General features: G+C 43.8%; 1 protein-coding gene across 11 annotated transcripts in view; it reads left to right on the forward strand.

The window, feature by feature from the left end:
• The first annotated feature begins 6,985 nt into the window (after window positions 1-6,985).
• Window positions 6,986-26,098, forward strand: part of SPATS2L (spermatogenesis associated serine rich 2 like) — a 181,059-nt gene continuing 161,946 nt past the window's right edge. For 5 of the 11 annotated variants that reach the window (XM_084998081.1, XM_084998085.1, XM_084998078.1 and 2 more), the window contains exon 1: window positions 7,007-7,056. The gene's annotated coding sequence lies outside the window, so the exon portion shown is untranslated. 11 annotated transcript variants of the gene reach the window in all.

A 26,098-nucleotide genomic window follows, 5' to 3' on the forward strand; every position in this document is an offset into this window, starting at 1 on the left:
CTCACTCCCATGCTGTGACCCAGAGGAGTCTCGAAATTTCCTCAAATAGCAGGTTCAAGTCTACAACGAGATTCTTTGGTCCTCTCTCATGTCGGTACCCAAAAGCAGTCCTGGCGGATTTTGCATACAAGGTAAGTAATATACATTAATATGAGGAATTTGGGGACACAAGCTCTACCCAAAGATAAAATAAAACTTAACTTTCTGCTAAGTAACACATCAAGATGGCACTACTTAAAACAGACATACAAGAAGATGTTCCATCTTACTAACTGTCAGATTTACGACATAACTTGGTGCACAGAAAATGCTAAGACACATCAGAGAATGAATGAATGCAGACTACCTGAGTGATAGCCTGTGCACCTGTAACACACACTGGGGCCATTCGTCTCCCTCTTGGCACAACTGAGATTGAATGAACCTGGAATTAATACACTGTGACATGTAGCTTTTAAAACCAAAACCAACAAGAAAAACAAAAAAAAACCCAACCCCCAACCCTTCTCTTAAGGATATATTCATCTCAGCATCTGAGACTGGAAGGTTTTTAATCTAAAAATAAAAAATCTGAAGCAATGAAAAGATAACTTAATACTTAGCTCCTGTATGGACTGAGAAAGTTCAGCCAAGGGACATTATTTGGTTTTGTGTTTCCAACATGTTTTGCCCTCAGGCCAGCAAAGTTATGCTTTCCCTTTTCACCCCAAGTTTTCCTGTTTCTTGGAAAGTGTCCAAGCAGAACCCTGGTTCCAGGTCATAACAACTCAATCTGCTGCCGTTGAATTTCCAAGGGAGTGACTCATGGCTTTGGATTTGCCTCAGCGAGACTCGATCCTCTGCCCATCCACCCTTTGACCCCTCAGCCTTGGCCAGGGTCCACCACGGGCTTTTCCTTCAGTCTCTCTTGACGTCTGTCCTTTTGCTTTTTTAAGAAATTGTAATTATAAAAATGATATACGAAGAGAAGAAGAGAAGCATACAACGTTAAAAATGGAAGAGCCCCACCCCAAGGGTTACCAATGTCCCTCAAGATAACTAGCTCTCCGCCCTTCTTACCCTCTTTTCAGAGCACATACTGCACATATTGTTCTAACTTGCTCTCATCACGCAAAAATATATTATGAACACTTTTCCATGTCAACACATGCATAGCTCCCTGGCTTTTTAAGTTATTTATTATTCCACAGCATATATATATATACTCAATTTTTTAACCTTTCCTATATTCATAAATGTTGAGTTGGGGGGGGTCTCTAATTTTTTTCTCTTATAAATAATACTATAATAGACATACTTGTAAATATTTTTTGCACACTTTGTATTTCTGTAGGATAGATTACTTGTAGTGGGAATGCATGGTCAAAGTATATATATATTTTTTTTCTTTTTTTAATTTATAGATACGTCAAATTGCTTCCAGAAATGTTTATCAATTCATATTACAGTCAGTTGTGTATGAAAGTTATTCTTTTTTTTTTTGCTTTTTAGGGCTGCGCCTGTGGCATGTGGAAGTTCCCAGGCTAGGGGTCGAATCAGAGCTGTAGCCGCCAGCCAGCCTATGCCAGAGCCACAGCAATGCCAGGTCCAAACCATGTCTGTGACCTACACCACAGCTCATGGCAAGGCCAGATCCTTAACCCACTGAGCGAGGTCAGGGATTGAACGCACAACCTCATGGTTCCTAGTCAGATTTGTTGCCACTGAGCCATGACAGGAACTCTGAAAGTTATTCTTTTTAACACACACTCACAAACATCTTATACTGAAACATTTCCTTGCCAATCAAGTAAGTAAAAAATGCCATCTTGTCCTTATTTATACTTTGATCACTGATGAGGTTGAATATGTTTTCATATGCTTATTAGCCCATATTCCTTCTTTTGAAAAATGACCTCTTCATATCTTGTGTCTGTTTTCTAATTTCAATGCTTCTCTCTCTCTCTCTTTAATTTCTAGAAGCTATATGTTATTTTGCATATTAACTATTTTCTATTGTGTATATGTGTTGCATATATTTTCTCCCATTAGGTAATATTTTTTATGGCACCCATCATTGTATAGAAATGTTTGCGTTGTTTGTTCTTTTGTTGTATAGTCAAATCTGTTTAATCTTTTTTATTCTAGTTTCTGGGGCTCCTGTCATGATATTTCTAACTAGTATTATAAATATAACTAATATTGCAAATGAGTTTTAGTCTCTTAGAGTTTTCTTTGTTCAGATTATTAATCCATCTGGAATTTTTTCCGGAATATGGAATAAGATAGCATGTTAATTATGCTCAACTCAACGGAAGGTTGGTTTTTTTTAAACTCAGATAACATTTCAATGTGTATGTTCAGCAAGTAGTTACCACAGAATGACTCAGAGACTCAGGCTCCTTCCATCTTGTGTTTCTACCCTCCTCTAGGCAAGGGGGCAGCATATAATCACCCCAGGACACAATGACTCACGCTCTGTTTTTGTAAATAAAGTTTTATTGGAACACAACCATGTTCATTTGTTTACAAAGTGCTTATGTGCTTATATCTACAAAAGAGCAGATAGTTATGACAGAGACCTCATGACTCACAAAACCTAAAATATTTACCATATGGCCCTTTATAGAAAAACTTTGCAGACTCCTGCTCTAGAGTCTCAGAATCCTTGGTCTGCACAGGACAGATGGAGAGACCATGCAGGAGGTTTTCTAGATGCAGAGCCTGGAGGTGGAGCCCAAAACTTTCACCTACATTCCATCGGTCAGAATTCAGTTCCACCGCCTCACCTCACTACGTAGGAGGTTGAAAAATGTGAATTAGCTGTGCACCCAGGAGGAAAGAGAAACAATGGTGGAATTATTAACCATTCTCTGCCACAGCGTGCCCTGCAACTATTTGTTTCTTTCCTACTCCCCATGTTTAATCAGAACAGGCTGGATTATATTGCAGAAAAAAAAAAAATCTCAGTGCTTACTGCAACAGTGTTTATTTCTCACTGAAACTCATGCCTAGTAAGGGAGGGTCAGCAAAGGTGGCATTGCTCTTTGTCATTATTCACTGCAGTCCAGTGGAGCAGTCAGCACCAGGCACCTTGCTGGTTACAGTGCAATGGAGAAAAATCAAACTCGGTGATGTGTGCTCTGGCTCTTCTGCCCAGAACTGATACTTATCATTTCTATCCGTATTTCATTGGCTGACGCAGGTCACAAGGCTACCCTGCACTTCAGCAGGTGAGGACATGCAATCCTACCAGATGCTTTGAAGGAAGTGGGGATGGAATATTTGCAAACAGCCCTTACGAACACCACCCTCACACACACAGAACACATTCATCTCCTCCTTAAGGGAGAGCTCCCAGATTCTACCCAGTCCCTGTACCTAGTCAAAGTCAAGGATCTCTAGATCAAAGACTTTCCAGCAAATCTGAATAGCAGTCTGAAGCCTAGCAACCAAAAATCACTCTCTGGCCCCAAATGCTTATTCAGACGCCCAAATTCTGCTGGAGACCACTGGCCATGGCCTAAAACAGGCTTCTGGGATCTGAGCTGCTTTCATGAACCTGAAACTTGCTCTGAATGGCCATGCCTACAGAGTTAGGACAATCTAGGAGGTGGAAAAGAGGGAATATGGCATGGTGCTGAAATCTAACCTGCATGGAAACGGTCAGCCTCATTGAAGGACGTGCTTTGTCCTGCCAAGCTTACAATTAAACACATTGGGATAAAGGATGCAGGTGACAATATAGAAGAAAGCGGTAGACACAGATTAAAAATATCTTTATGGAAATGTTATGATATACAAACTAACACACTTTGTTCATCTCTCAGAAAATGTTTATTTTATGATTCTCACCTGGTGGCTTAAGAAATGAATTTTCACTTTTCTATTTAGCTTAGAATATAGTAAAATGAGTCCTATGGATTATAATCATAGAGAATCACTTTGAACAACAGTCAGTCTAGCATTAGACAGATAACCTCCTGATCAAAATTTCAAATAACGTAGTTTTTCAAGTAAATTCTCAATATCTGGAGTTCCCACTGTGGTGTACTGGCTTAAGAATCTGACTGTAGAGTCTCAGGTCACTGCAGAGGCCTGTGTTCAATTCCCAGCATGGCACAGTGGGTTAAAGAATCTGCTGTCGCTACAGTTGTCATGTAGGTTATAGCTGAGGCTTGGATTCAGTCCTCGGCCCTGAAACTTCCATATGCCATGGGTACAGCCATTTAAAAAGAAAAGAAAAGAAAGGAGAAATTCTCAATATCTGATGCCAACACCAATACATATTTTTTTCATACTCTATTTCTTATGATTTTTATATCTCCATGTAATTATAGGAATGTAACTCACACATTTTAAAAATAAATTATGCCTAACCCATCAAATACTTCTTTGTTAGTTATTTGATGTCCAAAAAGTATTTATATATTTTACTTTTCACTTTTTTTCTTTTTTTTTCTTTTTTTTTTTCTTTTTTTTTTCTTTTTTAGGGCTGCACCCATGGCATATGGAGGTTCCCAGGCTAGGCCTAGAGCTGCCAGCCTACGCCACAGCTACAGCAAGGCCAGATCCAAGCCGAATCTGGGACCTACAACACAGCTCACGGCAACACCTCATCCTTAACCCACTGAGCGAGGCCAGGGATCGAACCCCCAATCTCATGGTTCCTAGTAGGATTCGTTTCCACTGCCCCATGACGAGAACTCCGTATTTACATTTTTTCAATAAGCATTTTGAATGCTTATTGAATAAATCCTCATCCCAGAAACAGTTTTTTTTTTTCAGAATAAGTTAATTTGAACAATTTTAGTTTCATTTGAAACACTGTGTATAAATTTTTTAAAGTCTGATTTCTTTGGCTAGGTCCCTTAAGTAACTCTTGAGGGTTGTAATGATTTTCATTAGTTACTTTGTAATTGTCTTTTCATGGACTAGGCCTCCATTCTCAGCAGAGAATTCCTTTTAGTCTAGCTTGCAGTAAGGTGGCTACCACTACACTCCTATACGCCATTTATTAATTTTTCAATTTAATGCTTTAATATTTTCACTCTCAGTACACATACCAGTTATTTTTGTGGCTACTACCTACTTACTGGGAAATAGCCCTGAAATGTAAAAAGGCCACGCATAAGCCTCTGAAAGGAAGTCTTTCTTCCCTCTGGTCATATTCAGTTCTTGAACAATTTTTTTCTCTCAGACTTTACTAAACTAGTTAGATTTGGAGTCCTAAGAAGTAATGAAGTAGGAGAAGAAAAGAACGAAGACTAAGATCAATGTTATTTCCAAAGCCCTTCCTAGGAACACAATAATTTAGTATTCATTTTGGAATTCTAAGTATGGGGAGGAACCCCAAAAAACTGAAGTGAATTATTTTGCCAGAGGACCTAAAAAGTACACCAAATTCCAAACCGAGTTGTTACAAGTCATCCTTCCATCTAAATTCAATAAGAACTATGATGTTTAGGAGTTCCCCTTGTGGCACAGTGGTTAACGAATCCGACTAGGAACGTGAGATTGAGGGTTCGATCCCTGGCCTTGCTCAGTGGGTTAAGGATCCCGCGTTGCTGGGAGCTGTGGTGTAGGTCGCAGACGCGGATCGGATCCCGCGTTGCTGTGATTCTGCCGTAGGCCGGTGGTTACGGCTCCGATTAGACCCCTAGCCTGGGAACCTCCAGCCACCGCGGGAGCGGCCCTAGAAAAGGCAAAAAGACAAAAATAAAAAATTATGATGTTTACCCTTTATATTTACATGTATTATGGCTTCTAGAATCTGCTTATCCTATCTGTAGCACAGTTGGGACTAGACTGTGTAAGTTCAAAGTCTCCCTCTACCAATTTTCCTCTCCACGTCTGTTTCTTTATCTATAAAAAAGCTCAAATATACTATCTACCTGAGTAGACTGTTTGAAGGATTACCTAAGTTAATACTTAGGAAGCAGTTACAGATATTTTAAAATACATCATACTATCCACAAGCCCATCAGTGTAACAAGAACCACTGCCACAGCTCCCATAAGAAAATGAGTTCCTTTACTTTCAGCTCCTTTTATCCCTTATTAAGACGGTGCTTTGTCGACGGGGGCACATTATGTTAGCAGACTGGAACCTGGCCGGAAAATTGTTTGCATCTAATTTCAAATTATGAACTCCTGAGCATCGGATGATATACCATTCTGCTGTACACTCAGGAGGCCCTTTGAGTTTGGAGCGCGAGAGGCATAAGGCACTCTGGTCTGCGTAATTGTAAGGGTCTTTGATCCGAGAAGCTGCTGAGAAACAGTTATTGGTGATTGAGAAAAAGGGAGGCTAAGTCTCCCTTAAAAAAAAAATTAAAACAAACTGAACTGGAGAGCTGCCCGCATTTCACTCTACTGCCTCTGGAAGAGGTGTGTTATCTAAAGTGCTTCCATCATGAATAATGATTGAGAAACTGCCTTCACTCTCCCGACTACTGTACTCCCAAGCACAAATCCGTGGGCTGCTGCCCACGGTGTCTATCTGGAACTTGGTTATCACACACGTTTACAGCAACCCATCCTCCAGTGCGAAAGGGAGGGGCTGGGACGCTCCGGGTTAGCCGCATTTCTAGGGTCAGACCCAACCCAGTACTTTCTCCGCGTCTGGTTCTTCAGGTCATTTCGGAATCGGCTACCTTTGTTTACATTTTGAGCTTGGCTCCGCACCAGGAAGCATTAGTGCTTTCTAAAAAGGGAAGCATCTTGCATTTGTAGACTGCTGGGGGGAGCAAAGTTCACTCTCCTGGGTATGGGAAGCTGCTTCTCCTGCAACACGTGCGGGTTGTGGCAAAATCTTTGAATAACAGGGGCAGTATAAGTGAGGCGGGGGTTTGGGGAAAGCCGAGGAGGTTGGTGTGGGACAAGCAAGCAAAGTGCGGAAGCTGCACGGGGATCCTTCTAGAAAGTGGGGTGGGAAAGGAGCTAGGGAGGGCGTGTGGAGGGAAGGGATCTGTGTCAGAACGTGCGTGTGAGCGGATACAAAACCCGAGAGAGGCGTGAGCAGCGCCGTGTGTGCGAGCGGGAGCGAGGGGCGCCGGCTCGGGGTGTGTGCGCCTGGGTGAGTGACACCGAGGGGCGGGCTGGCCGGCCGGCCGACGGGCGGGGGCAGCCTGCGAGGGGCGGGAGTGTCCCTGCGTGGAGCTGGCCGACTCAGAGTTGTGTCAGTGAAGGAATCTAGCCCCGGGGGCCGAGCCGGCTGCGCCCTCCACCGCGAGCGCCGGCAGCGCGGGTCGAGCTCCGGACGGCGCGCGGCCCAGGCAACAGCTCCCGCCCCGCCCGCCCTCCGCGCCGCAGGGCAGCCACCGCCGCCGCGCCTCCCCGGGCGACTGCGCCCCTGATCCCCGTTCCCCTGCCCGGGACGGAGCGGCTGGCCCTCCGCACAGAGGTAAGCTCGGCATCCCAGGCCGCCGCCGCCTGGGACCCACTCCCTGCCTGCCCGCCTGCCAGGCCCGGGCCGGGACTCGGGGTTCAGGCGGACGCCGCGGGGCCTGCGGGGCCGGGACGGTGGCTCAGCCTCGGCCGCGCGATCCGCAGCCTGGGCCGCCCAGTCCCCGCCGCCTCCCCAGGCGCTGGGTGTGGCCCCAGCTCGGTGCCGACGCGGGCAGGCGGCGCGGACCGGACACGGAGGTCGCCGTCCTTCCTTTCTCGGGCCGGCGCGGGCTAGCAAGCGGGCGGGCGGGCGGGCGGGAGAAGGCGCCGGGTCCCGCGCACATTCGCGCGCCCCGGGCGGGCGTGTGGCCGCCGCGCTCCGACGTGGACCCGCCCGCCCCGGATCTGAATCGGTCGCGGTCCCTCGCCTGCCCTCCCCCGCGCGAGCGCCCCCTTCCATCCGCTGGACGGACGGAGACCCACCCCCTCCCGCCGCCCTATCGCTCGGAACTGCCTGCGCCGGCACAGTCTCTCCGTCGATCACTGCCTGGCTCGGGGGCCGCGGGACCCGGGAAACCTGCGCCCCTTGGCGCACTCACAGCGGGAGCCGGATGCGGCGGCCCCCAGCGCCCGCACACTCGCCGCCGTTGCACGCGGGGTGACGCGAGTAGATGCCGAACGACCCGGCCGCAGGACGAAGTGGTCGCTCAGCCGCTTCTGGGAGGGTGGACCCAGAATCGGCGGTGGCGGCTAGAGCCCAAGGCAGCGGTGGTTCCGGAGATGGAGAGGGTCTTCTCGCTTTCTCCATAAGCTTGAGTTTTCCTTGTCTCTGAAGATCGGCCCCGCTCGCTCGCAGTCTATTCGGTGGTTAATACTTACTGCAGATGTAGGATGTGAAGGGCTGAGACTTTACCTGGACAGGGATGCTACTGAAACCTCAACTGGAGGTTTCCACTTCCTGCGGGGAGTTGGTGTGTGTGTTTGTGAACTTCTTGAGCTTTCAGTTCCCAGAAAGTCCTGGTTTTAGCAGATGCCAAGGTTTTGGAGACCTAAGATTGTTTCTGTGCATTTCCCTTTGATTGATTGTATTACAGAATCTGTACGTAGCTTGAGAACGAGTGCAAAACCTTGAACCTCAGTCTCTTTCTTTACATAGTGTTATGTGTATTATTTTTCACTTGCTTATTTTTTTAAAATATTAATATTATATTAAAAACTTTTACCAGTACCCTCGAAAGTAAAAAAAAAAGACAAATCTTAGAACCTATGCAGAGGAAGAGGCTTTGAAAGAGTAAGATCGTGAGACCTTTATGACTGATTTAGTTTGTCTTAAAGGAACAGTCCATGGCCATTCTTATTGATTCTGTTTTCTAGAGATTAAGCAGATGTGCAATATGGCAGGGAAAGGAGGGACAGGAAGTCAGAAATTGCTTCATTCTGGGAAAAAAAAAATATTAAAGTAACAAATCCGGTTATTTTGAAAGATATTCTGAAAATGAAGCCTACAGCTGCCTTCTGGATAAACTATTTCATTAGCCTTCTAAAACTCTATCAACCAGAAAGCAGTGTATTGTGTGGATGAGGGCAGTTTTTATCGAGTAACTGTAATGTTTAAAAAAAAAAAATCTGTGTATGAAAATATTTGTTGGAGCTCTAACTGGCGAAAAAATCAACTTTGGGAATGATTTTCTATTTGGACAAGGCAAATACTGCTGCAGTCTCTAATTAGAGTTTTGGATTAAACTCAAGCTTTGTTAAAACCTCTTTTATGAAGGAGCAGAACAAAAAATATGTCCAATTCTTTATCCGTGTGGCTTTAAACACACACACACACACTCGCACACGCACACTCCAAAGGATAATTTGCATGAAAATACGATCACTTGAATGCAGAGAATATTTAAGAGAATTGTAAAAAACTTAGCATCTGGGAAAGAAGTATATTAATTGGCAATTTTCTTTCTTTAAGCCTTGCCTCTGAAAATATTAAATCATTTTCTAGGAATCAACTTAAAGTACTGACTTACACAGGCAAAATGATCCAGACTCCTTTTATATTCATTTTGTTTTAGGGAGCCCCCTAATGAAAGTCTTCAATCGACTGTTTCTGTGCTTGCACTGATTTTCCAGTGGCCATTGTGGGGATGGTTTCCTATGAGCCTGAGAGGCTGCTTGGCCACCTCTGTAATGAGGAGGGAAAGAAAAGGCTTAGGCCACACCATGGCAGTCTTTGATGCGCTGCCAATCGGAAGCTTCTCAAAGACCAGCTTTGCCGTCCAGCTGGAAATAACTTTCCATTTTCCATCAGAAGTTAAGCTTTAGAAATGTTTCATTTTTGGTTCTGTCAGTTTCTCAGTCTCCGATCCTAGAATTGTGCTGGAGTTGGCCATGAATATTCATGATGGCTTTTGTGTTGCAGGCACCTAGGTGGTCTCCATCCTTTTACGTTTACCCAGCTTGAATCAGCGTCTTAGGAGGCAGGACAGGAACTTTTGGTTACAGTTTGATAAAATGGAAGAAACTGAGGTTGCTTGCTCATGGTTAAGATCTAAGCTGCTACCACCTGTCTGGCCATGTGATGAGAGTGGAGTGGGTTTTGTATGCCTCGTGCTTCTTTCCTAGTCACTTCCATAGACCTGTACTGTTATTTGACTGTGATGATTGAATCATACGGCTGTTAACAATTTTTGTACACAGAACAGTTGCTTTTACGAGCATGACACAGGACATGAGGGCAGATATGTAATATGGACAGATTTAAGTGATGGAGTCTGTTTATTGATCACTGAATGATTGTGCATAATTCAGCCAATCAATTCATTCCATCACGGTTCTGTCTTGAAAGCGTAATCACAATTAAAATATGATTTCACGATACAAATAGTTAAAAACCCAGCACACATAATTATAGAAGAAAAACAAACCTTTCTTTTTTCTTCCATTTTTTGAAGTAGTCTGCTCTGAAGGTGTTATTTCCTTGACACATCAAACTAGCTAATTTGGAGTTGTGATGCTTGTTATGTAAATAGGCCATATGCTGAATTTCTACAGAAGTTTATGCGTTCAGTGTTGTGATAATGGATAGGATCCCCTAAGTACTAGAGCTAAGAAAAATAGTCTATGAAGATGCATTTCTCCCTACTATTTATGTCATTCCCATTCTTTTTAACAGCTCATATTTTATTTCCTAATAAAAATATTCTTAAACAATTCTTAAAATGTGATGTGTTATTTGTCCTTATACCATACAAATCTCTCTAGTTCTGATACAAACTCTGTTCTCACTTATGCACCTGTTTAATAGTTTTCATGGTTGATGTCTTGTTGTTAGGCCACGGGCTACATGACTGATCAACTTTTCATATTCTCTGCTAAGCCTGTTCCTTTCACAATGAAAAGGCTTTCTTTCCTTCATACTGTTTGTTAGGGTTCTCCTTATCCCCCAGACTTGGACCTAATCAGCTACATGCCTTCTCTCTGTAATCGGGTCTTCCCCATTCTGTGCACTTCCACCATATCAACCTTCCTAAAACTCCCCTCCTTAGAATTTTGAATTGTCTCCCAAGAAGTTTGCATTGAACTTGGGTTTGGCTGATTCCAAAGCTAGTGCTCTTTACACTAATTTAAAGATTTTGTATATACCCCCCACTCACCACCACCTGACCCTTTTGGTCCAACCTCTCAACCAGGTTTTAGCATACCTCACTCTTGCCCAGTTTTGACTTGCCAACTTTATTTTCTATTTTTCCAACATGAACCTTCTGTTCCTACTAATTGGATCTCACTACCCTTCTAAGATGACTTTGTACCTTTTTGTCCATGCTCTCCATTTTGGAATGCCTTTTCCTTTTTCTTCTGACCTTCTCCAAGTTGAGTCCACCTGCCCTAATCCTGCTACTTTCACTGTCTTCTTCCTCTTCTGCCCTATGGTCTGCATCATTCCTTTACAGCATTAGATATTTACTTATATTATTGTACTTTTTTTTTTTTTAAGGCCGCATCTGCAGCATGTGGAAGTTCCCCAGGTTAGGGGTCCATCGGAGCTGCAGCTGCTGGCCTACACAACAGCCACAGCAACGCCAGATCTGAGCCACATCTGCGACCTGTGTGGCAATGCCAGATCCTTAACCCTGAGCAAGGCCAGATCCTTAACCCTGAGCAAGGCCAGATCCTTAACCCTGAGCAAGGCAAGGCTCCTCACTGAGCCTATGTCTGATTCTTAACTTGCTGAACCACAGTGGGAACTCCTTACGATTGTTTTCATAAGTCTTGCTTTCCCAAGTAGATTGCACATTCCTTAAGAAGCACCGATGGACCTTCTGTGCAATCTTTGAACCATCTACAGGCCTTGGGCATAGCAAGCCCTTGATAAGTAGACCTGTAGAAACTAGGAGGGTGCCTTAAGAAAAAAGATGGCCTTTGATACTGCCTGTGTACTGCTTACTGTCACGTCTTCAGAGCCTCCTTGCAGCTTGATACCTAGTCATGACCTCAATAAATATTTGTTAACATAGAAATTAATGTTGACATTGGATAACAGGGACAAGCCTTTGAAGGAGGCATCTGTCAAGGAGTTTTCTCCTGTTTTTCTCCAGAGGTTCTAATCAGCCTCTCATTCATCAGCTGTGAGGATTCTGAGGCCTTGGCATTTTCCAGAGTTGAGATAATGATGGAGGCTGGTAATTGTGAGTTAGAATCAAGGAGGCTGTTGTTATTTTAAGGTGGAGTGATGGGTCCCATTACGGAGCAAAAATGAAAGCATTCAGGCCTTATGCCCATATTTTAGACATAAAACAATTAGACTAGAGTTGTCACTTATATCAATATTCATCCAATCAGCTCTAAAATCGAAGACTGTACTGCAGAGCAACCCAAGCCTTTCATTTAAAAACCTGTTTACAATAAAAAGAAAATCATCTGGGGAGCCACCTCGGGATGAAAAGTGGGGTAGGGAAGAGTTACCACACCTCTCATACTGTAGTCAGGACAAAATTTAATTCTTTCAACTTTTAATAAGACTCACTTTGACCAAGGCACTGTTTCTTCTGGGAAGACATTGGTGGTCTAGCAGGAGAGATAACACATGTATCTCAGAAACAAAAGTTTCCCGGAACTCAGAAGGGAAAATCCTGCTGCTTGGGGGGTAGATGCGGGGTGGGAACTTTCCTAGAGTGACAGTTGTTTGCACTGATTATTGAAAGGCTTTGGGTCAGAGTTCAATAGCTGTGATTGGGAATGCAGGGGTGGGGGAAGGGCAGCAGGGTTGGGAGGAGCCCAGGGCAGGCTTTCCAGGGTTTTTTGGCTCTCGCATCACTCCTCTGTTTTACCACCACTACTCCAAAGCTGAAACCCTGCTAGGGCCCTCTTGGGTCCTGGTGGTCTGCAAGTTCAGGAATGAAACTTAAAGGATATGCAGATACCTGCAATAATTACTTTTGGTGCCAAGTGCTGAACTGACCATGACATAAAGCACAGCATGAATCTTGTAAGCAGTGTAACGGTTCTTTTCTGGGTAGCATCCAACTTGCTTCGAATGCTCGAAAAGACCTCCTGCAGTATGGAAACAGCACTCAAGGTCAGAACTTTCATAGTCATATAAAAGGGTCAGCCCTGACTGTGGTTCCAAGTAGCCAGGGACCTTGCCCAGTACTGGCAAGTAAATGAATAAACATACTGTTACATATGTAATAGAACCCAGACTCCCAGGTTCTGAGCCTGTAGAACTACCTCCTGGATTGTAAAACTAGTCCTGAGGGTGTAAGTTTCAGGGAGACAGACTTGGGGTCAGGATACCCAAGGTGGCCCTGTTGTGGACTGTACTATTTCGAGAGATGGTAGGACCCCCATGACTAAGTGTATGCACCCGGGGGCTCTACGAGTGATGTCTAAATACATGCATTGTCTCCACTCTTCCTCAAAGCAGTGCCCTCAAGTACATGCACTTATTATTCCCTTTTACTGAGGAGCCCTACTGAAGCCTGGGAAGGTGGAGGAGAGAGTATGTTGTAGAGCAGGTGTCAGCCAGGCCGTGGGAGCGCAAAGACTGAATAGGGACTGGATGAAGAAAGGACCCAAACATCAGATGGCCATTAGGCTTTTTAAGGGCCCTTCCTAACACGAAGATTGATTCTTTAATTCTCCTTGAGGGATCAAGATGCTGATGGTTGCCAGCCACTAATTCGTTTTCAGCAGCACCCAAGTCCTAGAAATTCAGAACAGAGCGAAGGCAATTAGCAGCCTCCTCATGATGGCGACCACTCACTGATCATCTCATTTAAACCTCACCTCTACCTTGCAAGGTAGGGATTACATATTCTTCTAAAGAGGGGGCTCCGTAGCTCATGGAAATTACGTAACTCAGTCAAATCTGCAGAGTTGATAAAGTGGCTTTTTTCTTTCTTTCTTTCTTTTCTTTTTTTTTTTTTTGGCTTTTTGCCTTTTCCAGGGCCGCTCCCTCGGCATGTGGAGGTTCCCAGGCTAGGGGTCCAGTCGGAGCTGTAGCCACCGGCCTACGCCAGAGCCTCAGCAACGTGGGATCCGAGCTGCATCTGCGACCTATACCACCACTCACGGCAATGCCAGATCCTTAACCCACCGAACAAGGCCAGGGATCGAACCTGCAACTTCATGATTCTTAGTCGGATTCATTTCCACTGCGCCACGACGGGAACTCCCTCTTCTCAAATTCTTGCATCTGCCCTCACCTCTTCAGGCTGTTACTGCCATGATGGCCTTGGTTCAGGCCCTCATCACTCTTGAGGATAACTGCAGTAGCCTTGTAACTGGTCTCCCTGCCTTCTGCCTGGCCTGTCTCCAATCCCTTCCCCACACTGCCGCCTTTCTAAGAGGCAAATTTGATCACGACTCTCTGCTGCTTAAAATCCTTCAGCGGAGTCACTGCTTCTCCAGGATAAAATCTAAGCTCCCGAGCCCGGCACAAAAGCTCCTTTGTGATCTGGGCTCTCCCCTCGGGTGTGTATCAAAGTCTTCTCTAATGATCCTGGCCCCCACTGTCTCTCCCTGCCCACAGCATCCCGCCTAAAGGAAATGAGTTGTTACAAGAGAGAAATGAGAGGGGGAAGAGGAAGAGAGAAGAGATTATGGAACTGTGCCGTCCACTGGCTGTGTGTGGCTCTTGAGCACTTGAAAGCTGCCTGGTCCAAATTGAGATGTGTTCCAAGTGTGAAATACACGGCGAGGTCGAAGACCTGATATGCAAAAAAGCATGGAAACTACTTCATTAACAGATTTTAATATTGATCCCATGTTGAAATGGTGAGAGTTTGGATATAGTGGGTTAAACAAAATATATTATGAAAATTAAGTTCACATTTTTTTAAAAACATGGCTTCTAGGAAATTTTAAACTACCTGTGTGGCTGGCATCTAGTCCTGTTGGACAGCATTGTTACAGAACATCTCATTCCCGGGAGAGGCATCCTGGAGGAGGCCAGCCCTGGAGCCTTTCGAATGATTAAGTCAGCCCTCGAGGTATAGAGAAGCCGCAATTGCTCTGTTTCTTAAATCCAGAGATATTAAAGCGCTGAAGGGAAGATTCGGAATCAGAGAGATAGACTGCGAAAACGGCAGCTGAGAGTCCTTCACAGAGTGTGCACAGGGCTGCAGTCACGAGTCAGGCACATCTGTCGCCCCAGGCCTAGCCGGTCACCGCCAGGAGTGGAAGCAGGGATACTGTGTGCTGGAGGGTTTGAAGCAGACACGAGGAGCAAGCACAGGGCAAGTGGAGTCTGTCCCACTCCCCCAAAGCCTCCCGCATGTGATAAACAGGCAACACCAAGAGCCCCGAGTAGGTCTTCAAGATCCCCGTCCTGCCCTGGACCTTTCCCCAGTGGCGAAGTCCCAGCTCCCCACCACTGTCTTTTTTTGTCTTTTTAGGGCCGCACCCGCAGCATATGGATGTTCTCAGGCCACGGGTCGAATTGGAGCTGCAGCTACCAGCCTACACCACAGCCACAGCAATGCGGGATCTGAACCAAGTCTGTGAGCTACATCACAGCTCAGGGCAACACCGGATCCTTAACGCACCGCATGAAGCCAAGGATCGAACCCACATCCTCATGGATACTAGTTGGGTTCGTTACCCCTGAGCCACAATGGGAACGCCCGCCCCACTGTCTTGAGCCTCAATCATATGTACATGATAAAGCCACTGTGCATCAAACAAATTGATATGGCCACTGATTGGTAAGTTCTCCTTAGTTAGGCCTTCAGATAATGAGGGCAGCAATCTATGGATCATTTGGCCCAAAAGACTTGGAGGAAGGTATACGGGCTGTCAGGAGAACCAAGGAGACAATATGTCCTAAGAGCTATGCAGAACTTTATGTTTTTAAGGGGAAAAGTCAACCAGTGATAGGAAACCAGACCTTATCAGGTTGGAGCAGGAGGGAGGAAGCTGGAGGTGAAGGAAGAAACCACGACGATCTAGAGAAAAGTCCCATGGAATCAGATGCCAGTGAGTCTCATGCGCCTTGGGACTCAGTGCTTCTCCCCTGGTGGTTTGCGTCTGGTGTTCTGTTGAGCCTTTCAGGTCTGCGAAGAATCCCCTTGGGCAATTCTTTTGATTTGCTTTTACATATTAGGCGCTAGTATAAGATTCTGGTAGGGGGAAAAGTTCTCATGTTAAAAAGAAAAGCTTAAAAGTCGTAAGTGCTTCACGTTGCTCATTCGTAGAGAAATGCATATCAAGACTATGATGGGGTATTACCTCACACTGGTCAGAGTGGCCATTGTTAATAAGTCTACAAATGACAAATGCTGCAGAGGGTGTGGAGAAAAGGGACCCCCTTCTACACTGTAGGTGGGAATGTAAATGGATACAACCACTGTGGAAAACAGTAAGGAGGTTCCTCAGAAAACTACATATAGAACTACCATATGATCCAGCAATCCCACCCTGGGCATATATCCAGACAAAATTTTCATTCAAAGAGATACATGTACCCCTATATTCACTGCAGCGCTATTCACAATAGCCAAAAAATGGAAACAACCTAAATGTTCACCAACAGATGAATGGATTAAGGAAATGTGATACGTAGAGAATACTATTCAGCCATAAAAAAGGACAAAATAATACCATTTGCAGCAACATGGATGCAACTAGAGATTCTCATACTAAGAAGTAAGTCAGAAAGAGAAGGATAAATGTCATTTGATATCACTTATTTGTGGAATCTAAACTATGGGACAAATGAATCCATCTACAAAACAGAAACAGACTCACAGACTCATAAACGTGGAGAACAGACTTGTGGTTGCCAAGGGGTGGGGAGGGAGTGGGATAGATGAAGGGTTTGGGGTTAATAGGTGCAAACTATTAAATTTAGAATGGATAAGCAATGAGGTCCTACTGTACAGCATGGGGAACTATATCCAATCTCCTGGATAGACTATGATGGAAGATAATATAAAGAAAGAATGTGTGTATATGTATGACTGGGTCACTTTGCTGTACAGCGGAAATTGGCACAACGTTGTCCATCAACTATACTTTCAAAAAAAGTTTGAAAGTCTTAGCTACACAGAGAATGGCCTGAGACAATGGTGAGCACTCTGGTATGGTGACTGCTCCCCCATTTGCAGAATCTGGGACCAGTTTGGGTCCTTTGCAGGGGGGCTACAGCTCCTCACCATCTGTACCCAAGCTACTGTCCATTGGATTGACCATGCTGCCTGGTCTGCCCAGGCCATGTATGTAGGAAACCCCAGAACACTCTCATGCCTGGGTAGCCACATTTTCATTTTGAGCCCTGGGTTCTCCTTCCTCTCTCCCATTCCCAAGTTCCTGCTTTGAGTTCTTGGGTTGGCATCTCAAATTGCCTTGGGTAAGGGTCTCATCACCTATCTTCAAGCCTTCTTAGCCCAGCAGTCTTACCTGTGAGCTACGAGCCCTGGGATGAGTGCCTGCAACTCCCTTCCAGGCTTCTTCGGTGCAGACACCTGCCAGCAATAGGCAAGAAACACAGTTAATAAGTTTTTGCGGAACCGAATAGCTGGCCTGGCTACTGGCTGTTTCCTGGTTCCAGACCCCCGACACCAAACATTGGCTGCCCCACTGGTTTCCATGTACCTTGTGTGCAACTTGGGAAGAGAAGGGGAAGGCAATACAGGGCTGATTTTCCTCAATGATGATACATCTGCTTCTTTGTTCCCTGTGGGAAGGCTGGTCTTAGGTGTGGATGAGAAAGATGGCTGCCTTTATGTGTGATAAGAAAAGCTGTTCTACCCTTCAAATATCAACAGTTTCTCTTTCCTGCTTTCTAAGATGCAAAATCCTATGTTAGAAAAATTCTATTCTCTTTCCTAAGACCGGTATGGTTTAGAAGAGAAAGAGCACTCATTTGATGCTTGAAAAGCCTGGTTTTGACTGATGTAATTGGCTGGCTATATGAACGTGAGCCAATATTTAATCTTCCTGAACTTCACTTTTCTCCTGTATAAAGTGACATTAATAATACCGCTGGCTTTGTTATGATTTTTATGACTAAATAAAACAAGATATAGCGTGCCCAGCAGCAGAGCCTAAAATGCAATGCTGTGGAAGTGGTAACTTAAACTTAGCAGATATGTGCTCCTTAGATTGCGTAAAACTTACAGACCCTTCCCTGAGACTGATAAGGAAGAAGAAATCTGGGTTAAGGGGGCCCAGAATTCAGCCATCCCTGAGTGAAAAAGGACCAGAAGGAAGTTGCCTTCACATTTCACTTAAGGCCGGTCCTGCCTCATGGTTCGCGTTTGTGAAAATATTCATCTGGGATTATGACTACAGCATGAAGCCATGGAAAAAAAAAAGCCATGTTTACATCCTCTGCCAGGATAACAGAAGAAAAAACAAAGCAGATTTTTGAATCTCTGAATAGTCAGGTGCACTGCCATCAAAATAAACTTTTATTTCTATTCTTTCCTGATAAATTATAGATAGAGGAAGCCACTAAAATACCCTGAAAAGGAAGATTCATATACAAATTAGATACCAGGGAACAGATTTCACACTCACTTTGTTGGAGCCATTCTTTCCTGAACCGTGGGTGTTTGGGAAGTTCTTTTGTTGTAGCCTTTGTTGCTTGCAGGAAGGGGGGGAGGCTTTAGTATACTATGGAAAGAATGGTTTTGATTGGAGGCAGTGTTGTTCTCAGTGTGGGCTGACTTTCATATATTGTACTGATTGCTAATGCATAACAGAGAAAAGCCATAAACAGCAGTGAGACAGTCTGAGCTGACATTCTGCCACTTCTGATCGACCAGTGTTTATTACAGGAATGTGGGCAGTCCTGTAATTTTTACAGGGGAAAGAGGAAGATGCTAGGCTGGCTACCATGACTGCTGATGTCCTGATTTGGACGTCTTTGTCCTTTCTCATTTATTTTCGCCTGTGAAGTCTGAATGGTGGACTGGATTCAGTACAGGCAGGGGGCTGCCACTCACTTCCTGGGCTCTTGATGCAATCGATCGCCCTGCTGAAACACCATAGCCCCAGCAGAGTGTCCTAGTAAACTCGAGAACACTCAAGGAGGGAGTGTAAATCTACTGCCTCAAAAATTAAAAATAAAAACATTAAAAATATTATTTAGTGCTGGTCTGTGACACTGAATATACCAACTCATTTATTGTCCTGGTAGCCTCAGAGCAGAAACTGTTTCTGTTGCAATGGGTGATATCAACGAAGTCGCCACGACGAAATTAATTCATAATTTCTAAACGCTGGTAAATTTTCATCTTCTCGCCTCTTCTGGCCTGCCTTTAAATTTATAGTTATTTCTCATTTATTATGGCGAGGCATGTTTAGCTCTTGCTTACCTAAATGCACTGGGGGTATCTTAGAAAAGTCATTGCAATGGAAATTAGAAGCACAGATGTGGGTGTTGGAAAGGGATCGTAGATGCTGTGGTCTGATGGTCACAAAAGCAGGAATCCCTTCCGCAGAATCTCAGCCAGCCAGCTGCCATTTGAACCCTACCAGGAAGGAGGCGGTCACAATTTTGTGATGCTGAGGGCGTCTGCCAATGGTTATCTGCAGTGCTCCTAGATCTTAAGCCCCTTGAGATTTGGACTTTGTGTCATTTGTGGTTAGACTAATACTCATTACCAAGCACAGCCGGACAAAAGTACTAGACTCTGCCTCCCTGCAACATCCCCATTCATCGTCCATCACCCTTTGGAGTGCCACGGACAGAAGGGCACCTGGGTATGGTTCTTGGCCATCACTATGGTACCTCCTACTCGAAGGCTTCTCTTTTCAAGCTCACATGGTCCCTTTTCTTTCGGATGAGAGTCCATCCTATTAACACCGTTCACCCGCTGCTCTGCCTGCGCCCTTTTAAAAGCTAGGCATCTTGAACTCAGCACTCTGCTCCTGGGTTCCCTGAGCGACCCAGGACAGGGGATGTCCCAACTCCCTCCTCCAGGGTACCCTTCCTTTGCTCATCTCATCAGACACCATGTTGGCCTTCATTTCAAATCAGGGGCAGCACGTTGCTGGTATATATACAAAGTCAAATAAAACTTCCCAGTCTCTTTCTGAACAATCATTATGAAGCCAGTTCTCTGTATTCTGTACCTGTGCAGTCAGCTGTGTCTGTGTCCCATGGAGAGGACTTTAGCCTGGTTACCTTTTGTGCCTTTTTGGCAAATCACTTTTCCTCTCCAGCAAGACATTTTTGAATTCTAAGTTTAAAAATTCAGTCTCTCAGGGGTACATCTGCCACTGATTTGTCAGTTACACTTTTTGAGAATGGTCCTTTCTCTGCTTTTGATTCAATGTGGACCAAGACAGGCCAAGGATGGGTCCTGTGACTTTCTGCAAGAGCCTTCCTGACATCCATACATGAACTTTGATAGTTGTTTTGCTGTTTGTTTGTTTGTTTGAACCAGTTTGATCACTTTGCTCTTGTGTTTATTTTCTTGCCTGCACACGTTCTAAGAGGAGACAATCAGGAAAGACTTAGATGCCCTAGTGCTGCTATCATTATTGATCCCTTTATTGACAATCATCGAACCTCTATTATGAAGTGAAACAGGATTCATTAGGAGTAGCTTTTAGACTGTGTTCATTTTGCTTTTGAGAAATTCACGAAAAAGCATATCTAAAGAAGCTTATTTTTAATTTATTTTCAGAAAATGGCAACTCAGTAAGATAAATTCATGCTTCACCTATAGTTTTAACTCACATGAACTTGTTTGTTTGGTTCAGAGGAATTGCTTTCTCATATATCATTCTGTTCTCTTTATGGAATCATGGCTTTGAAAATGAGTGGGTGGTGTGACAGGAAATCATTCCTTAGGTGACACGCCAGCTCATCATTATACTCACACCTCCTGGGACAGACAGTAATCAGGCTGAGGCTTGTCTAAACAGCATGCCTGCATCTATGTAAATGGCTCCATGACATTCTCACTACCTGTGACCATGACAGAGAATGCCATCATGTCACTAATGAATGTGTTTTCTCTACATGGAAAAGTCTGTATTATTTGAAAAGGGTTTCCCCCACACACACACAAAATTCTTTGACTTTTATGTTAATATCAAATGTCTGGCAATTATACGTAGGGTGCGTTCTGTACTGTGTTTTGTTGTATTCTCACTCTTTACCTTAGACTCGGAAAAAAAAAAATTAGAAAGACTAGTAGCACTGAGGAGCCCAAATTGGTTATAATTCAAGGAATAAACCCTCATTTCATAAAACTACTATTATTTTTGTAGTGCTATATATTTTACAAAATACTTTCACAAGGGTTTTTTTTTTTTTTTTGGAAAAAAAAGTTTTTTCCAAGTTGTGAAAATAATGCATATGCCTTATGATAATGAAATGGATAAAAGAGAATTAAAAGTCAAGTAAAATTTCTCTACCCAGAGATTGTCATTATTAGCATCTGGTATGTTTTCCTTCCAGATATGCATGTGTATGTGACCGTGAGGATGTGCAAACGTGTGTGTGTGTGTGAGTGTGTGTGTATGTGTGTTTAAACTACCTTCATGGTGGACCTAAGAAATCTGTACTAAAGAATAAATGTGACGCTGTAGTTAAAAGTGCCTTGGCATCAGCCACTTCGAGAGTCCAGTCCTGGCCATGCTACCTATGTAGGGACTGTAAATTGCTTAAACTATCAAAACTTTATAATTTCAACTTCTATAAAATGGGGATAATAATAGTATGCATCTAGTAAGTTTACGGTAAGAATTGATAAAATAATGCATGTAAAGCATATAGCATGACACATGCCTCATAGTAAATGCTCAGTAAATGTGAGCTATTGTTGTTATTATACAGGTTTTCTTCTCTGTTTTCCTCACTTAAATTCTAGGATAGCAATTTCTCTTGTCAAAAAATATTATTTGAAAAATATTTGCAGTGACTGCATGCATTTCAGTCATTGAATGCATGAATATACCTTAATGTAATCATTTTCCTCCGCTTAGACCCTTCCCACTTCTTTGCTGTCATAAAGAGCACTGCAGTTAATATCCTTCACATTCTTTTTTTGCGCAGAAACAGCAAAAGGAATTACTAATGGCATTTTATAGAGAGGCAGAAAAAAAATCTAAGAATTCTTTAGTATCTACTAATGTGCCAGGTTATATGCTAAGTTTTTAATTGCAAAATTCTCACTTAACTCTTCCACAACCCCCTCGAGGTACAGCTGTTACCCCATTTTTCAGATGAAAAGGCTCTAAGGGGGAATAAGTAGTTTGCCCAAGGTCACAGAGATAGTGGTGTTAGGGATGGTATTTGAAGCCAGCTGTCTGATTTCAAAGCTTAAGCTTTTCCATTCTGGCAGGCAGTTCATGCCTATCTTTTTAAGGCTGGTGGAATGAATAGTTACCATTGTGCTTTTCACAAAATGTCACTTGGTGCCACATAAAAGATAGGACACTTGGCTGGAATTCTTGGCTTTCCCAATATAGTACCTCTTGTGTGCGTATGTTCTTATATGTTTTGGAATCAAGCCTCATTAAAATAAGGTGTTAACTAAAGGAAACAAAACATTGGTATGATTATTTGATGAGAGCAAACCTCAGGGAAGAAAACATTTATTTAGTCCAAAACACAAAAGTTGTCTTTGTTTTAGTTGGATGGACTAGGCCAGAATTACTTATCTCCTTAGGAATCAGAGGATTTCACACAACTCAGTATAGGAATTAAACAGTAGCAGCCAAAGTAAATTGATGCTGTCAAAAGGGATTGTAAGTTTCATTACCTGTATATTAGGGGTTGAAAGGAAAAATCTTTAGCCTCAGCTATAAGATGATACATCAGGCAAGAGCTGTAGAATTGCTGTAAGTATTGTATAGGTATAGGAAGACATAAAATATATGGGGATAAACCCCCAAAGAATTATTTGGTGAGTGGACAGGTTGTCTTGGCAGCTCTCAAATCTGACTTACAGCCTGTAGGGTGGCAGTCAATTTTTGTAGGAAAAATGCATAATTAATACGAAGATCAAGGTATTGCCGGTCAGTACCTAACACAGGATTTCTTAGAACAAAGGAACACTTCAGGTTGTCGTTTAAGAGGGTAATCCTCATCATTTCGTAGGTCTCAGTTGTTAGTAAAAATGCAAGGAGAAAAAAAAACACAAACCCTAATAGTAATAGTTCATATCCAAGAGGTACTTTGTTGCAGAGTTTATAACCCACTATGGTCTAGTTGAGAAAGCTATCTTTGGTTTCTGAGTTCTTGAATTTTCATAGCCCTTGAGCTTACACATTCTTGCTTAGAATTGTTCCAGTTTTCCTTCAGTCATTTTAGTTCTTGCAAGGGTCCCTCATCACCCAATAACTAAAATGGTTTTGCCTCTTGATACAGCCTGGCCACCAACTTGGCCTGTGGAGAGCATGTCTGCCATGCCAGTGTTGCTGGTGCAAAGGGCCCAGAAAGTTAAATTTGGGCTCTTTACACACTTAGTGAGTAGTCAGAACTGTGGGCAGAGGATGGGATATGAATCTGTGGATTGGATCTAAGATGTAGCTCCGTCCAGCGCTTGGTAGACGTCTAACACTGGGCAGAGCGCTGTACCATCTCTGAGCCCTGGCTTCCGGGGCTCTCACCCAGAGATAATGACGCCTACATAGTCAGAGGTCATAGGAAGGCTTAAATGGATTGAGCAAATCCATGGGTTCACTCAAACATGCTTTTATGATTAGTTCCCACATTATTAATTAATGGCCACAGGTCATGCCTCCCAAGGAGAAGCCGATTTACCATTTAAAATATTTCCAAATGGATAATGGAAATATTTGCAAAATATATGTAAGAACACACCACTCCTGGGGCTGACCTCACCAGACCTTCCTAACTTGTTGCTTATACTTTACCCAGTAGTAATGAGACTACTTTGTCCAGGAAACCAGTGGTGCCCAGTGAGCTTGGCATCTCTCAGAGCTTGAGCACTCACTCTCATGGCACAGCCTTCTGTTGAGGGAAGGAGGTCTTGCCATTAGCAGGTGGTTCCTTTGAACACAGTAAAAATCTTTATGAAAATAGGCACTTAGGTCTATGACATTGCTCCAGGATAGTAGCAAAACTTATACAGTTGATGCGTTATTTTAGCTTTCAATAAATAGAGGCTCACAAAAAGACTATCAGATAAAGAAACACATTTTATCACATTACAAACCAGATTACATTATAAACAATGATTGGAAACTGATCATTCAAGCAATCATGTTGCTGAAGGGGAGAAGGAAAGAGAAGAGTAAGTTAGGAATTTTGACACTGAACATCACGCAAACTTTTCTGAAGTCTCTCATGGCTCCCCCAGCCTTGATTCTGTCGGCAAGAGCTGAGAAACTTAGAGTCTGGCTGCCAGAGGGTAAATCCCAAGCTGGGCTGCACACATTCCCTTTCCCTGGGCTGCTGTGGGCTGACGTCGTTGTTCTTTTATGCCTCCCGGATGGTCGTGGGGGCCCTTTCTCTCCATCTTTTAGAAGGACAGGATGTGTTCATGGGCCACCCCAGCTTGGTCTCACTTTAGGACCCTTATGAAGGCATTTCAGGTACTTAATGATTGAAAGGTCTCTGTAGCGTTCCCCAGGAATGGGTGTGTGTGTGTGAGCTGAGTACCGGATAGGTTACACATCATCACCATGCACACTTAGCAGTAGGGAGTCAACACAAGGTCCCAGATTTCCCCCCACCACCACCACCCCCAGCTCCTTGAGCACTCAAGCTAGCTGGGAATGGCTGAGCCTGCTGGCTACACTTTTCTTGAGTCAATTTCTAACGTTTGCTTCTCTTTCTACACAAGAAGCTCTTCTGAATTTCCCTCATTTGCCATGATGCCACATTTCATTCGGCTCATGTCTTCATCAGCTATGTCTTGAGTGTCTGCTCTGCACTAGGCACTGTGAGATGAACAAAGAGGAGCCATATCACACACCTCACGTAGAAAGCCAGACATGCCTCTGGGGCTGAAAGAAAGGGAGAAGTTAAATATATAATGATATTTTTTTCAGCTGTACTTTCTACAATACATGGTACTACCTAAAAATCTATACCAATATTTATTTATGCAGCAAATCCCATGATAATGAAAATTCCTGTTATCCGTGATGGTGGCAAGCATCATTAGAACACAATTCCCATACAGCAGAAGACTTTGGCGTGTCCCTTGGAGGGAGCCGAAGTGGGATTTGACTTATATATCAAGCTTTTCCTGGTTTCGACATTTTGATATTTTTCATTTCCACATGTCAACAAATACCTGACTTGATATTAAAGCCCGTTAAATCAATATTGCCTGCTGTAGTCAAGGTAGAGAAACATATATCCAAGGGCAGCATATCCCCTGCAGCCATATTTTGTTAAGTACATATATTTCTATCATAAACCTCCTTGATTGGGAGTTCCCATCATGGCTCAGTGGTTAACGAATCCGACTAGGAACCACGAGGTTGAGGGTTCGATCCCTGCCCTTGCTCAGTGGGTTAAGGATCCGGTGTTGCTGTGAGCTGTGGTGTAGGTCGCAGATGCGGCTCGGATCTGGCGTTGCTGTGGCTGTGGTGTAGGCCGGCGGTTACAGCTCCGATTAGACCCCTAGCCTGGGAACCTCCATATGCCGCGGGAGAGGCCCTAGAAAAGGCAAAAAGATTAAAAACAGAAAAGCAAAAAAACCTCCTTGATTGAACTACCTTCAGATACATAGGATGAAAGTGTCAACCCAGCGACTGTAAAAAAAAAAAGAGAAAAGCCAGAGAATCTCTGATCCTGTTCCCCCCCCCCCCATTTAAGCAATCCCATCATTTATTTCGTGACTTTCATCATAAGGAATGACAGTATCTTGATTGTGTGGTAGCTGTGGTTTCTTGCTCTTTGCTCTAAAAGGCTCCCTTTAACCCATTTTCCCAGCTCCCGTTCCAACAGAGGATTTCTGAGCAGAGCAGCAAAGTAGCAAATACAAGTGAACCCGAGAGCCTCAGACTGGAGGAATCTAATCATTGTAATGAAAGGGAGAGGGAGGTGGAAGCGTCTGACGGACTCTTTTTCTGGACTTTGGCTTCTTAGAAGATTTCTGAAAAGTACTTGTTAAAAACTCATGGCACTTCTTTAAAGAAATGGCCTGAAGCATCAATTTATAAACACCCGCGCTTTTATTTACTGTTACCAGAAAAGCGTAACTTCTCTTGCCTGTGTATTATGAATAGAAGAGTGACTGTCATTTATTGGGCTCCCACTCTGTGCTGAGCACTTACAGAATCTCCCCTCTCAT

The sequence above is a fragment of the Sus scrofa genome, chromosome 15, assembly GCF_054392235.1.
Source record: "Sus scrofa isolate SSC_HxYL_T2T_F1_AM1 chromosome 15, Sscrofa_HxYL_maternal_Yorkshire_Landrace_v2.0, whole genome shotgun sequence".
NCBI lineage: Eukaryota > Metazoa > Chordata > Mammalia > Artiodactyla > Suidae > Sus > Sus scrofa.